Genomic DNA, 14,600 nt, shown 5'->3' on the forward strand with positions numbered 1-14,600 from the left:
CGCCTGGTGGCACTACAGTCTGGAATCCGGGCCGGGTCCCCGCTCTGGGACGACATGCAGCGCAATAAAGCCGCCACCCTAGAAGAATTTATTAGGAGGGCCCAAGGATTCATCAACTGGGAGGAGGCCCAGATCCAGGCCTTTGGGTGGCCCTCGGCTCCTCATCCAGTCCCTCAGACGATTCCAGGAGGTGCGGGACATTTCCCCGCACAATCCTACGCATCGCCCCCCATCGTCCCGGGGGCGGTTGTCGCGCCCGGCATTAGTTACACGCCTACGGTGTACGGTCCTGCCGCTTCAGGATACGCCTCGGCCCAGTCAACGCCCTTCTCCGGGTATGGTGTCGCGCCAGCGGGGCACAGCATGGCCCCCGTCGTGGCCCAGCAATCGCAGACCGGGATAACCGAGGCAAGCGTGAATCCCTCCCGGAGTAAGTGGGCCGGCAAAGGCCAGAACCGGCCGGAGTCGGCCAAAAAAGGGAAGAGGGGCTATGAGCCCCAATACTCGGAATACACTAACTTGGTGGATACCCGGGAAAACATCTACCTGGCTACAGAAAGAGCGGTCCATTACCGGAAACCTAGCCCCATGTTTAGGGGGGGGAGGAACCCCAGAGACACCAGCAAACGGTGCGCCTATCACAAAGATGTGGGCCACACCACCGACGAATGTCGGCAGCTCAAAGATGAAATTGAAAACCTCATCAAGCTGGGACACCTCCATCAGTGGGTAAGGATGCCCATAGGCGTCCCAGGCATGACAGCAAATCTCGGGCAGTCCGCGGCGCCAGCAACGACCCGTGCATACCCGCCCCAGGGAGGGTATGCGCAAGGGCTCCCGGCACAGACCCCTCAGGGGGTCGTCGCCACGCAGGCCCCCGGTCCTGGGATGCCCTATCCTTCCGGGGCAGCGCCCCCTCGAGTGGGCGGGCACGTGTCGACCATATCAGGCGGACCCCACCTAGGAGGCCCTTCGAAGAATGATCAAAAGCGCTATCTGAGCGAGCTGGACCATGACCAAGAAGTTTGCGCCCTCGTCCAGGCCCCTGCTCAGCGCCCCAAACTGATGAACCTCCCCATCACGTTCACGGAAGACGACGCCCGTAACGTCCATTTCCCGCACCACGACCCGCTGGTCATAGATGCTCAAATTGCCAACAAGATGGTGTCCCGAGTGTTGGTGGATGACGGAAGCTCCGTCAACTTGTTGTTCAAATCCGCCTTTGCCGCCATTGGCCTGACGGAGGCTGATCTGGCGTCGTGCCCGACCCAAATCTACGGCTTCAACGAAGACGCACTCCTCCCCATGGGAAAGGTCCAGCTGCCTGTTACTCTGGGGGACGCATTGCAGCAATCGTTCAAGTTCTGCACCTTTGTGGTGGTGGATTGCCTGACCGCTTATAACGCCATCTTTGGCCGGCCCGCCCTGGTCGAGTTTGGGGCCATCACCTCCATCCGCCATCTATGCATGAAGTTCCCGTGCAGCAACGGAGGGATTGGGACGGTCCGCGGAGACCAGAAAAGCGCGCGGAAGTGTTACCATATCTCTACCCGTCCTGTTTGTATGGTCCGAGATGAGCCCGTCGGGCCGGCACTCCGCCCGCCCGAGCAAGCTATCCAGGACGAAGACGATCTGGACCCACGGTTGGGAGAGGAACGCACTCTTGAGCCAATGGACGAAATAGAAGAGGTATGCATCAGCGAGTCCGACCCTGCCAGGGTCATCCAAGTGGGAAAGAGCCTGCCAGAAGACATTCGGGCCGCCATTATCGCCCAAGTCAAGAAAAACTAGGATCTTCTGGCATGGTCCCACTCCGATATGACCGGGATCGACCGCAATATCATATGCCACGCGTTGAGTGTTGACCCAAATGCGACCCCGGTCCGCCAGAAGCGCAGACCTTTGGGGACGGAAAGGGCCGAGGCCCTCAAGCTGGAGGTAGAGAAGCTGTCTTCCATTAACTTCATCTGCGAAGCCGTGTACCCCGTATGGCTGGCCAACCCGGTCTTGGTGCCGAAGCCTAACGGGACCTGGAGGACCTACATCGACTTCACGGACCTCAACAAAGCATGTCCGAAGGACTGTTTCCCGCTCCCCCGGATAGACCAAATGGTGGATGCTACGTCCGGTTACGAGATCTTGAGTTTCATGGACGCCTACTCAGGCTACAACCAGATCTCCATGCACGTGGCAGATCAGGAGCACACCAGTTTCCAAACTGACAAGGGCATCTACTGCTATGTCGTCATGCCTTTCGGACTCAAGAATGCCGGAGCAACCTACCAGAGGCTCGTCAATCGAATGTTTAGGGCCCAGCTGGGGCGAAACATGGAAGTATACATCGACGATATGCTGGTCAAATCCAAGACGTCGCGGGAACATTCGAGCGATTTGGCGGAGGCTTTCACGGTTATCCGGAAGTACGGGATGAAGCTGAACCCTAAGAAGTGCACCTTCGGCGTCGCGTCCGGGAAGTTCCTGGGCTTTATCGTGAGTTCCCGAGGAATTGAAGCCAACCCCGAGAAGATCAAGGCCCTGATCAACCTGGCCTCTCCCCGGAAGCACAAGGACGTTCAAAGCCTGACGGGGCGAGTGGCCGCCCTAAGCTGTTTTGTCTCCAAGGCCACGGACAAGTGCGTCCCTTTTTTCAACGTCCTCCGGGGAAGCCAGCGGTTCGAATGGTCACCCGAGTGCGAAGAAGCCTTCCAGAAGCTGAAAGAGCACCTGGCCAAGGCCCCCATCCTGGCGAAGCCAGTCGAAGGAGAGCCTTTGTACTTATACCTGACCGTAACCGAGCACGCCATCAGCGCCGCGTTGGTACGCGAAGAGGAGAGGACTCAACTCCCGGTGTACTACGTGAGCAAGCGATTACTAGACGCCGAATCTAGATACCCAATAATCGAGAAGCTGACTTTCTGTCTGCTGACGGCATCCCGGAAGCTTCGGCCTTATTTCCAGGCCCACACGATAAAGGTCTTAACCAACCACCCCCTGCGGCAGGTGTTGCAGAAACCTGAGGCGTCGGGGAGACTCCTGAAATGGGCCATGGAGCTGAGCCAATTTGATATATCTTACGTGCCCCGGGTGGCCATTAAGGGACAGGTCCTGGCCGACTTCATCGTCGAATGTTCCGGGGTCACCCCAGAAGAGAGTGCCCCCGCGGCCTGCATTTCTCCCGTTTGGAAAGTCTTCGTGGACGGAGCATCGAACGAGAACGGGGCCGGCGCCGGGATCATCCTGGTATCCCCGCAGGGGCATCAGCTACAAAACGCTCTCCGTTTCCAGTTCAAAGCGTCGAACAACGAGGCGGAGCATGAGGCCGTCATAGCCGGTTTGCATCTAGCCCGAGAAGTAGGGGCGGCGAACCTCGAAATATACAGCGATTCTCAGTTGGTAGTCAGACAGATTTCGGGGGAGTATCAGACCAAGGGAGAGCGAATGGCGGCATACGTAACCCAAGCAAGGGAGATGCTCCAAGCGTTCGCAGCGCATTCCATCCGCCAGATACCCCGGGAGAAGAACGTCTTTGCGGACACATTAGCGAAGCTAGCAACCGACGCAGAGGCCGAGTTGGCCGGGCTGGTCCCCGTCAACCATCTCCCCGTCCCAAGCATAGGAACTCCGACCGTCCATGCCGTCGATCACTCCAATTCATGGATGGGGCCGCTGATCCGCTACCTGTCCACCGGGGAGGTTCCGAACGAGCGAGCCGCGGCCAGGAAGCTCCTGTACCAGGCCCACCGATACGTCATGATGGACGGGAAACTTTATCGCCGGGGACTGTCTATGCCTTACCTCAGGTGCGTGTCCGGGACTGAGCTGGGCGCCATCATGCATGAGGTCCACGAAGGCTTTTGCGGAGACCACACAGCCGGACCCAGTTTTTCCAAGAAGATTCTGCGCCAAGGATACTTCTGGCCCACCATGAAAAGGGACTGCATAGACTACGTCCGCAGGTGCGAACAATGCCAGAGGTACGCGAAGATCCCTCGGGCCCCCCCAATAGAGATAACCTTGATGAACAGTCCCTGGCCCTTTGCAGTGTGGGGGATCGATCTTGTGGGATCCCTCCCAACCGGGAGAGGAGGGGTGAAGTATGCCATTGTGGCGGTAGACTATTTCACGAAATGGGTTGAGGCGGAGCCTATGAACACGATCACGTCCAAGAAGGCCTTAGATTTCGTCGTTAACAACAGAGTGTGTCAGTATGGCCTCCCCTACAAAATCGTGTCTGACAACGGGAAACAATTTGACAGCCATCACTTCACGGATTTCTGCGAGAGGCACGGTATAGTGAAGAGTTTCTCCGCCGTGGCCAGGCCCCAGGCGAACGGACAGGCCGAAGCCGTGAACAAAATCCTAAAAGGGACACTGAAGAAAAAGCTTCAGGCCTGTAAGAGCAAGTGACCCGAAGAGCTCCCCCGCATGTTGTGGGCCTACCGGACAACCGAACGGACATCAACCGGGCACACCCCATACTCAATGACGTACGGATGCGAAGCCGTCATCCCAATCGAAACGACCATCCCGTCCCATCGTCGCGACACGTATGATCCCACCCAGAACCATGCCTTACTCCAAGAATCTCTGGACCTTATCGAGGAAATCCGGGAAGAGTCGCAAGTGCAGTTAAAGATGTACCAGGGCAAGATCGCTCGGCACTTCAACTCCAGAGTCAAGATCCGTAAGTTCGAAACCGGCGATCTGGTCCTGCGGAGGGTCTTCCCTGCCACTCAGGATCTGGGGGTAGGGGTTCTGGGCCCCAATTGGGAAGGGCCGTATGAGATCCAGCAAGAGATCTGCCCCGGAACGTACCGCTTGAAGCGGCTCGATGGTTCCGAGGTTCCGCGAGCCTGGAACGCGGAACACCTCCGTAAATACTACCAGTAGCCTAAGGGCTCGTCCGAGTTTAATGTTTACGCTATAACATGTACGCCTCAGGGCTAATTCCCTTTTGTAGAACAATGAAAATGACGTGTGCAAAATGTCATAAAGGGATATTATTTCCATGAAAATGTGTGCCTCAGGGCTATTATCTCAAGTGACCACAGACCAGTCTCTGCTCACTTACGGGGGGTGTCATCCCAGGCGCAAAAATAAAAATAAGAGGACCGTGCCCAAGGCCGGTCCCACCCCGGACGAACAACGTCTGGGGGTATAAAAAAAAAGAGGACCGAGTCCAAGGCCGGTCCCACCCCGGACGAACGACGTCCGGGGATATAAATAAAAGGGAACCGAGCCCAAGGCCGGTCCCACCCCGGACGAACGATGTCCGGGAGTATAAAAATAAAGGGAACCGAGCCCAAGGCCGGTCCCACCCCGGACGAACGATGTCCGGGAGTATAAAAATAAGAGGACCGAGCTCAAGGCCGGTTCCACCCCGGACGAACGACGTCCGGGGGTATAAAAAATAAAGGGAACCGAGCCCAAGGCCGGTCCCACCACGGACGAACGATGTCTGGGAGTATAAAAAAAAAAGAGGACCGAGTCCAAGGCCGGTCCCACCCCGGACGAACGACGTCCGGGGATATAAATAAAAGGGAACCGAGCCCAAGGCCGGTCCCACCCCGGACGAACGATGTCCGGGAGTATAAAAATAAAGGGAACCGAGCCCAAGGCCGGTCCCACCCCGGACGAACGATGTCCGGGAGTATAAAAATAAGAGGACCGTGCCCAAGGTCGGTCCCACCCCGGACGAACGACGTTCGAGGGTATAAATAAAAGGGAACCGAGCCCAAGGCCGGTCCCACCCCGGACGAACGATGTCCGGGAGTATAAAAATAAAGGGAACCGAGCCCAAGGCCGGTCCCACCCCGGACGAACGATGTCCGGGAGTATAAAAATAAGAGGACCGAGCTCAAGGCCGGTTCCACCCCGGACGAACGACGTCCGGGGGTATAAAAATAAAGGGAACCGAGCCCAAGGCCGGTCCCACCCCGGACGAACGATGTCCGGGAGTATAAAAATAAGAGGACCGAGCTCAAGGCCGGTTCCACCCCGGACGAACGACGTCCGGGGGTATAAATAAAGGGGAACCGATCCCAAGGCCGGTCCCACCCCGGACGAACGATGTCCGGGAGTATAAAAATAAGAGGACCGTGCCCAAGGCCGGTCCCACCCCGGACGAACGACGTTCGGGGGTATAAATAAAAGAGGACCGTGCCCAAGGCCGGTCCCACCCCGGACGAATGATGTCCGGGAGTATAAAAATAAAGGGAACCGAGCCCAAGGCCGGTCCCACCCCGGACGAACAACGTCTAGGGGTATAAAAAAAAAAAGAGGACCGAGTCCAAGGCCGATCCCACCCCGGACGAACGACGTCCGGGGATATAAATAAAAGGGAACCGAGCCCAAGGCCGGTCCCACCCCGGACGAACGATGTCCGGGAGTACAAAAATAAAGGGAACCGTGCCCAAGGCCGGTCCCACCCCGGACGAACGACGTCCGGGGGTATAAATAAAAGGGAAACCGAGCCCAAGGCCGGTCCTACCCCGGACGGACGTGTTGATCCTCGGAGCACAGAAGCATCAGGTCAATCCCGGAACAAACCCAGGACCTAAAATTCCAAGGAAAGCACACTCCGGGTTAAACAAAGCCCCAAGGGCCCCGAACAGAGCAAAGACTAGTCGTTGGGTTCAGTCCCGGCCGTTGGAACCGGGACAAAACCCCCTGAAATCAGTTAGTCGCGACATCAACTTCTTACTGAATGGTGAAAGGAGAAATCTTTTAAAAACCAAAGGAAGAAGCAGTGTTTGAAATTAAATTGCAAGCTAAACTAATTAACAAAAAGAACGAGGCCGAGACAAGGGCCTACAGCGCGTCCGCCCGGACGTCCGCATCCTCCCTCTCCTTGGCCTCGTACTCGGCACGCTTCGAGTCGGGATCGGGGAAGATAAGGAGGTTCATGTTCTTGTCCTTGCACCAGGCCATATAAATGGCCTCGTTAAAGGTGACATCCACTAAGTTGTCGGCCTCCTCCTTCTCCCGACGGGTGGTGTCGTGTGCCGCCTTCTCCTGAAGAAGGGAGTCACCCAGCTCAAGAACACAGGCTTTCAGGACCCGGATCTCCTCCTTGTCCTGGACGGACTGTGCCGTAGCCGTCTCCAAGAGAGTCGCCCTTTCGTCAGCAACCTTCGTCGTCCGGGACAACTCCTCTTCCACCCCGGTCTTGGCACGGCTAATTTCCTCACGCTCCGCCTTCGCGCGGGCCAGCTCTTCTTGGAGGCGGGCTGTCTCCTTGCTGAGATTTTCCTTGACGGTCTCCCTCTGGTTCACGGCCGCCTCTAATTCCAGCTTGGCCGTCTCCATCTTGAGGGCAAGCTCGGCCGTCAAATCGGCACTCCTTTGAGATAACAAGGCAACCTGGAACAAACGAAAGTTAGAAAAAGGAGTCACCACCAACGAATGACTAGAGGACATGAGTTGAAAATTACCACGGTAGCCTGGTGGCGGAGAGCCTGAGAAATGAACAGCCCATCCGGATTGGCTATCATGGCGTACCTCTTCAGCTGGAGGTTAGACATAGTGCTCCCGACCTGATTGAGCAGATCAGCGGCCAGGGGGGCAATGTCCTGGCCCAGCTTGGGGCGGAAGCCCACCTCAGCAGCTAGCCGATCCACGATCGGCTGAGGAGCGCTGAACTCGGCGGGACGATCTGAAAACTCGACCTGGCGACGGATCATCAGGGCCTTGTAAGCGTCGTCTCTCCAGCATCGGCCGCTCTCCCAGGTCCGGTTGACCAGCCGGGACTGCTCGTCCCACAGAGCGGACTCCCCCTCCTCGAGAAGGGTTGGGCGGAGGGGAAGGACAGGCGGAGCAGGGATCTCCTTCGCGGTTAGCCTACCCTCCCCGTGTGACTCCTCGGCTGTCTCTGACAACGTCGTCCGAGGCCTCTTCCCGAGTTTGCCCTCCCGGGCATCATCTCCGGGGCCTCTCTTCCCAGAGCTCCGGCTTGTAGCTTCGCCCGCTTCCAAATCGATTACCGGGGGCTGGTCCGGGAGACCGTCTGCGGCCGGCTCCATGGCCCGGAATGGTACAACGGCCAGTGCCTCGCCTGGGCCGGGCGTTGTCCCGGATCTTTCACTAGTTGGGGGGAGCTCCGCGCCAGCCACGACATTTGACCTCTTGGCCGCCTTCAAGGCTGATCTTTCCTTGATGAGCCTCCTCATCTCGCTGGTCGGGTCAGACATGTTGGAATCCTCTACAAAAATACAGGAAAATGAAGTTAGTATGATAGCCGAACAGGAAAGCACAACAGTAAGAAGAAAGTATAGCCCGGGACAAACCCTCGTCTAGGCCCCGGGCGAGACTCAATTCCCTCAAAGCAAATGAGTGTATCCGGTCTCCTATGTCGTCCGGGATTAGAAACCCCCCGTACTGGAGGAACCCGGACAGGAACATTAGGGTTTCTGATCCTACAGGGATGGGAGACGAAGGCCTCATCTCCCCATCAGCCCCAAACGCGGGGTCCAGCGGCTCTAGCCTATCCCTAGCTAAATCCCCAACTTGAGGGGCGTAAATTAAGACTAAAGGGGAGTTACCTCGCCCCGATACGCTAGCCCCGGGAGTCCCCACGTTTGGTAGGGCATCTTCGAAAGGTTCTTCCAACTCTTCCGAGGTGGCCTCTTCCACCGGGAGCTGATTCTTCTTACGCTGGGCTGCGGTGGCCCGCGCCGCTCTCACCACCCCGGCGATGTGGTCAAGGGCTAGCTGCTCCCGGGCCTCGACGTTCTTCTCAAACGGGATGCCCCGGAAGCTAGGGGCTACAATGGTCTGGGTGGCCGCGAGTAACCCTACTAGCCGGAGGTTTTTGTCATTGACATAGCCCCCTACGTCCAGCTCCTCCGCGGTCAGCTTGGCGTAGAACCTCCTCCGTTCCAGGAGAAAGGCGGTGATGGGGGTTTGGATGAAGGGACCTGCGACCCGGAAGATACGATGAGAGATGGAAAACGAAAGGGGAGTGAAATAGAGGGTCCGGGGAAGTACTTACCCACTCGCTGGAAGTCTAGCAGCAGCGTGGGATTCTCGTCAATAAGGAACCCGGATGTCATAAACCAGTAATGCCTGACATCCGGGGGGTGCTTCCAGGTACTGGTAGGAGCCGGATAGCCACTCCGCGGCTACAGCCTGTAAAAGCCGTCCAGGCTCTTGTCTTTGGCGCTGACCTGCGGCACCAGCTTGTAGAAGTACAGGACTTCCGCCAGGGTAGGATCCGCGATCTCTTTCGCGGCACAGAACACCTTCCACCCAGCAAGCAGGCGGTATGCTTGTGGCAGCAGTTGGAATGGTGCGATCCCCACATACGTCAGGAACCGCATGAAGTAGTCATGAAGCGGGAGCGTAGCTCCCGCACTGATGTGGCCGGCACTCCAGGCCCCGAATCCATCCACGGACGTATGCGCCCGCTCCTCTAACCTGGCCATACGATTGTGAAATAGGCCCGGAGTCGATTCGATGCCCAGCCCTGTCTCCAGGAGCTGCATCATCCGGTAGTTCCGGAACAGGTTGGGCGTTACGTCCATCTCCCACCTATTGCCTTTGGGCGTCTTGGAGCCGGGAGTGACTACAGGGGCCCTATTAACCTCTTCTTCGGAGTGAAGTGTGACGCCCGTGGCCATGATTGACGATCTGGGAACAAAGAAAGAAAGGCCAAGCAGTCAGTACCTGAACCCAATAGAGTCGGTCGAGGTACAGGGAGTCTCCTAAGGACTGCTCGGAGTCCCGACGGATCAGGCCCGGGACCCCGAAAAGCCCCGGGACCCTAATCGGGAGGAAAGGCTACTACGGTCCATCCCTTGTCCAGGGATCATCCGAAACGGTGCCGCCCAAACCGGGCAGCCTTCCTAGCAAATTCTAAAGCACGGAGCCTAGGTGCATGCGTCTAGAAAGCCTAGGTTCACAAAGTTGACAATAGAATCAGAAGATACTTACTGTGTGGTGTCGACGGCTGAAGCTGGCGGTTGTCCGATCGTAAGGACGGCAGAACCTCGTTCTTGAAGTGGCACAGCCGGTGCAGCAGTTCGTCGGCGGGGCAAATCCGAGAAGCGCCGTCAGGTTGCAGAACGAAAGCTGAGGCCCTGGGAAACAGGCGGTGGCGCAGAACTAGTAAACGGCGAAGTATTTCGTCGGCGAGGTTGGACATGCAAAGCTCTGGCGAGCGTTCTGGTTTTTCTTTTTCTTAAGCTGGGTCGGAAATGGAAAAATGCCGAATGCCTGTAGTCTGAGTCTTTATATCAGCCCCCAAATACTGGCCCCCGATCCAACGGTCAGATGCCTCTTCATCCGACGGCCGAGGATCGCGCAGAGGACATTTATGAGCTCTTTTGTGGTCTGGATCCTCAGCACCTCCAATCCGACGGTCCTGGAGTGGTGGATGTCAAAGGACGCCCCATCCTACGGTCCGCCCCTTTCCAAGGAAATCAATGATGACTCTCCCCGTGCGGATGGGACGCCTCGTGACGTGCGCTGACACCCTAGCCCAGGCCTAGCAGACTTTGGGAGGCCTAGGCGACTCTTCGAGGCCCTCGCAACAGTCACATGGCGACACGTGTCGCTATTCTTGAAGCAGGCCAAGGGTAAACGTCCCCGGGGTACATCAAATGGTCCGGGTTGGGTAACCTGGCCCAGCCACTGCCTTCCCGCGAGCCTCCTGGCCCTGGCAGAAATTGTGGAGGCAACGTGGCAAGAACCGCGAGGGTGGTGCAACCCTCCCCCCGGCTAACCGGGATGAAGGCTTGGGGGGTAAATGTTATCCCCATTTCCTGTCAGGGTTTTGGGCCCTCGCCCCGGCCCACGGTCAGAGGGACCGGTTCGGTATTTGGGCCTAGTCCGCGGACTACGGACTGGGCCTGTGTAGAAGGGTCCGGGACGTCCCTCCGGGTTCATGATTCAGCTCGAACGGTCCCGGCACTGTCCGGAGTGCCCCGGACCATCGCGTCCCGGTCCCGAGCCCAGAATGGTCCGGGCCCGAAGTAAACGCAGCGGGCCCAAGGTAAACGAACCTGGACCGCTTCATCCCTTGGCTATGGGTCAGGCGTCCAGGACACTGAAGCCGCCTCATTTCGCGTGGGTCTTGTCCCCCCACTTTTCACCTGCAGAAAGGGTCTCCTTGGGATTATCTGCTGGCGTGTCAGGACTGCGCAGCCAAGTACTCTGACCGGTCTTGTCCCCTGAATCGGCCTCGTGATTCGAAGTGGTCAGAGCCAAAGTGCCGTTTTGTCGAGAGAATGCTTGCATCTCAGGGTAACTAATTGGGCCTGAGCTGGTTCGGGTTTGATGTTCTGTATATCTTTTTAGCTCGGGCCTCCACTAGGAAGGCCCCTTGTGCACATTCCCCAAATGGGTCCGGGTCAGGCCCGGCCCAAACCTGATGTCCCCCTCATCCTATAAATATAAGTTGTAATGCAACGTAGAAAGGGGGGAGAAGGCAGAAACTCTGCTCAAATACAGTTAAACAACTCCATTGTAAAAGCTTATTCTAGCTCTAATACATACTTATATACAGACTCGTGGACTAAAGCTAGTTAACGCCCCAACAACGTAAAAATCTTGTGTCGATCCTCCATTCTCTTTATTATTATCAGTAAATATCCTTCTTTAAGATAGTTGCCGAAAATCTCGGTTAACACTAAGCATATAATAATTTGTTAACTAAACAACCTACTAAGAAAAAAAACAACATTAAAACATGAAAATAAGAAACTAAAATATTTGATTGTTAGTCTCATCGATAATCATAGGTCCACATGGCTTCAACCCTCCCCCAAGACTTCGAGGAGAACATCTCAATTTTACTATCGGTCCAGCCTCATCAGTGGACATAGAAGGGCCAGCGTCCCCTCCCTTTTGAACTATTTCTACAAAAACACAAAACACAAAAAAAGAACATTGAAATAACATACACGATATAACTTCTAACTTTATAGATTTTGAAGCACTAAGTTCTTAACTCAATGAAAAATATATGTATAAATTCAGTGTAACTACATTACCCGAATAATGCAGATGGTATAAGAAACACAACTATATATATTTACCAAAGTATGGTCAAGATTATTTCTGGTTGACAAACTAAGAAATTTACCAAAAAAAAAATCTAGTTGGCTAAATCTGAACCACAACAAGTTGCTTAAGCAGGAATTCAACCATAACTATCTAGTACTAGAATTTGTCAAAAACCATGAAATGTTCTTCCGTTCGCATGCACTCAACTCCGTTGGTCGCCCGCCTTCAAGTCCGTGGCCGATTCATACACGATATAACTTCTAACTTTATAGATTTTGAAGCACTGAGTTCTTAACTCAATGAAAAATATATGTATAAATTCAGTGTAACTACATTACCCGAATAATGCAGATAGTATAAGAAACACAACTATATATATTTACCAAAGTATGGTCAAGATTATTTCTGGTTGACAAACTAAGAAATTTACCAAAAAAAAATCTAGTTGGCTAAATCTGAACCACAACAAGTTGCTTAAGCAGGAATTCAACCATAACTATCTAGTACTAGAATTTGTCAAAAGCCATGAAATGTTCTTCCGTTCGCATGCACTCAACTCCGATGGTCGCCCGCCTTCAAGTCCGTGGCCGATTTTCCCCAATGTTGCAGAAAACCCCAAACCTCCACATATGGGTATGAAGCTTTTGTAAAAAGTAAATGAAAATAACAGAAGTAACAATCGATTTTGTAAAAAGTAAATAAAAACAAAAAGTAAATGTTTTAATATATAAAATAATATAAAACCAATTAAAAAGTTTAAAATAAATGTAAAATACTGAACACTAATTTTTTTTTAACTAAATAGCCAATTTAAAATACTTAAAATAACATGGAATTACATGATTATCCTTCTATTTTTATAAAATATCATTAGTAATCAAAATATGGCATAATGACAACTTAATACAAAAATATAGGAAAAAAAACTCATAAAAGTGAATAAAATGTTTCAAAAGTTATAAAATAATACTTGTAAAAAAAATTTCATATTTTTTAAAATTTTATTAAAAAAGCCATATAAAATGTAATTTCTGCAAAAATATATTTTTAGATTTAAAAATTAATGTCAGCTACTTTGTGCCAACACTTTATGTAGCAGATTTATTATGGGGTGTGACAACTTGATATCCTAATATTTATTTTATTTGTGTTCTATTAAAAATAAAATGTGATAAACATAATAAAAAACACCCAACAAATCACTAAAACTAGATGAAAGAGACATTCATAGAAAAGAATACAAAGAAATGAATATTAAAAAAACGCATTTATGATTCCATTATCCACTTCATCATGACAATCTAGGAATATCTACACTACAACAAGTAATTTTGACGGATTCTTATTTTAAATATGAATTATATACATAATTTATCACTTGTTTTAATTACATAATTTAAAATAAAATAATCTCACTTAAATATACATATATATATTATAATTTGTCGTTATTATATATATTATTAGGTTATTTCCAACCTGAACAAAATTTGTGGTTAATCAGTACAAGAATGGTATAATTTTATACTATTTTCACATTTCAATTAGAATAAATAGGACTTTTGTCCTCCGAACTATAATCTTCGTATGATTGTGTCCCCTGAATGATTCACGATGTTAAAAATCCCCCGAACTATGTAGGTTATTAAAATATGAGATTTCTGTTAGATTTTACTCTATGTGGCTAACGAATTGATGACATAACATTTTGTTTGTTGATGTGGCAATGTCATGTGTAGAATAATTATCAATTTTGTCCCCCGAACTTTGACCACTACCAAATTATACCCATTTTATAAAAAAAATATATATTTTTCTTAAAAATAATAATTAAATCCTTAATAAATAAAAAATTTAAATATCAACAAATAACTATTTTTTATTTTTTCTTTTACAATATTAATCAAACTATTTTAGAATGAACATCTATATATATATATATATAAAGGAGGGCTTCAAGGAGATGATGTGGCACTCTAAAATTACTCCAAACTATTTTTTCTATTTTCTCCTTAAATCTAATTTTTTTTATTTATTTTTATTAATAAGGAGATAATGTGTCATTCTAAAATTACTCCAAACTATTTTTTTCTATTTTCTCCTTTAATCTAATTTTTTATTTATTTTTATTAATAATTATTTAAACTTTATTTTTTTAGATATTTAAATAAGATATTTTTTTAATTAAATACCTAATAAACTAACAAAAAATAAAATAAAACAAAAACTACATTAAACGTTATTTTTTAGATATTTAAATAAGATATTTTTTGAATTAAATACCTAATGAACTAACAAAAAATAAAATAATAAAAAAAACTACAAATATATACTACATAATATACTAATAAAATAACATCTTTGAAGCGGTATATAAAAAATTATCCAAACGAGTAATCAACATTTTGATAAAACACAAGGTCCACGAGTTAATTTTAAAAAATAAAGGGTCCAAACGGGTAATCGGCTAAAATACAAAGTCCAAAATGGTGTGTATATATAGTTTATTTTCTATAAAGAATTTTTAACACTTTGAATAAATACATAGTCCAAAGGTTAATTTTTAAAAATAAAGAGCCAAAACAAGTAATCGGCCA

The sequence above is a fragment of the Humulus lupulus genome, chromosome 9 (genome assembly GCF_963169125.1).
Source record: "Humulus lupulus chromosome 9, drHumLupu1.1, whole genome shotgun sequence".
NCBI lineage: Eukaryota > Viridiplantae > Streptophyta > Magnoliopsida > Rosales > Cannabaceae > Humulus > Humulus lupulus.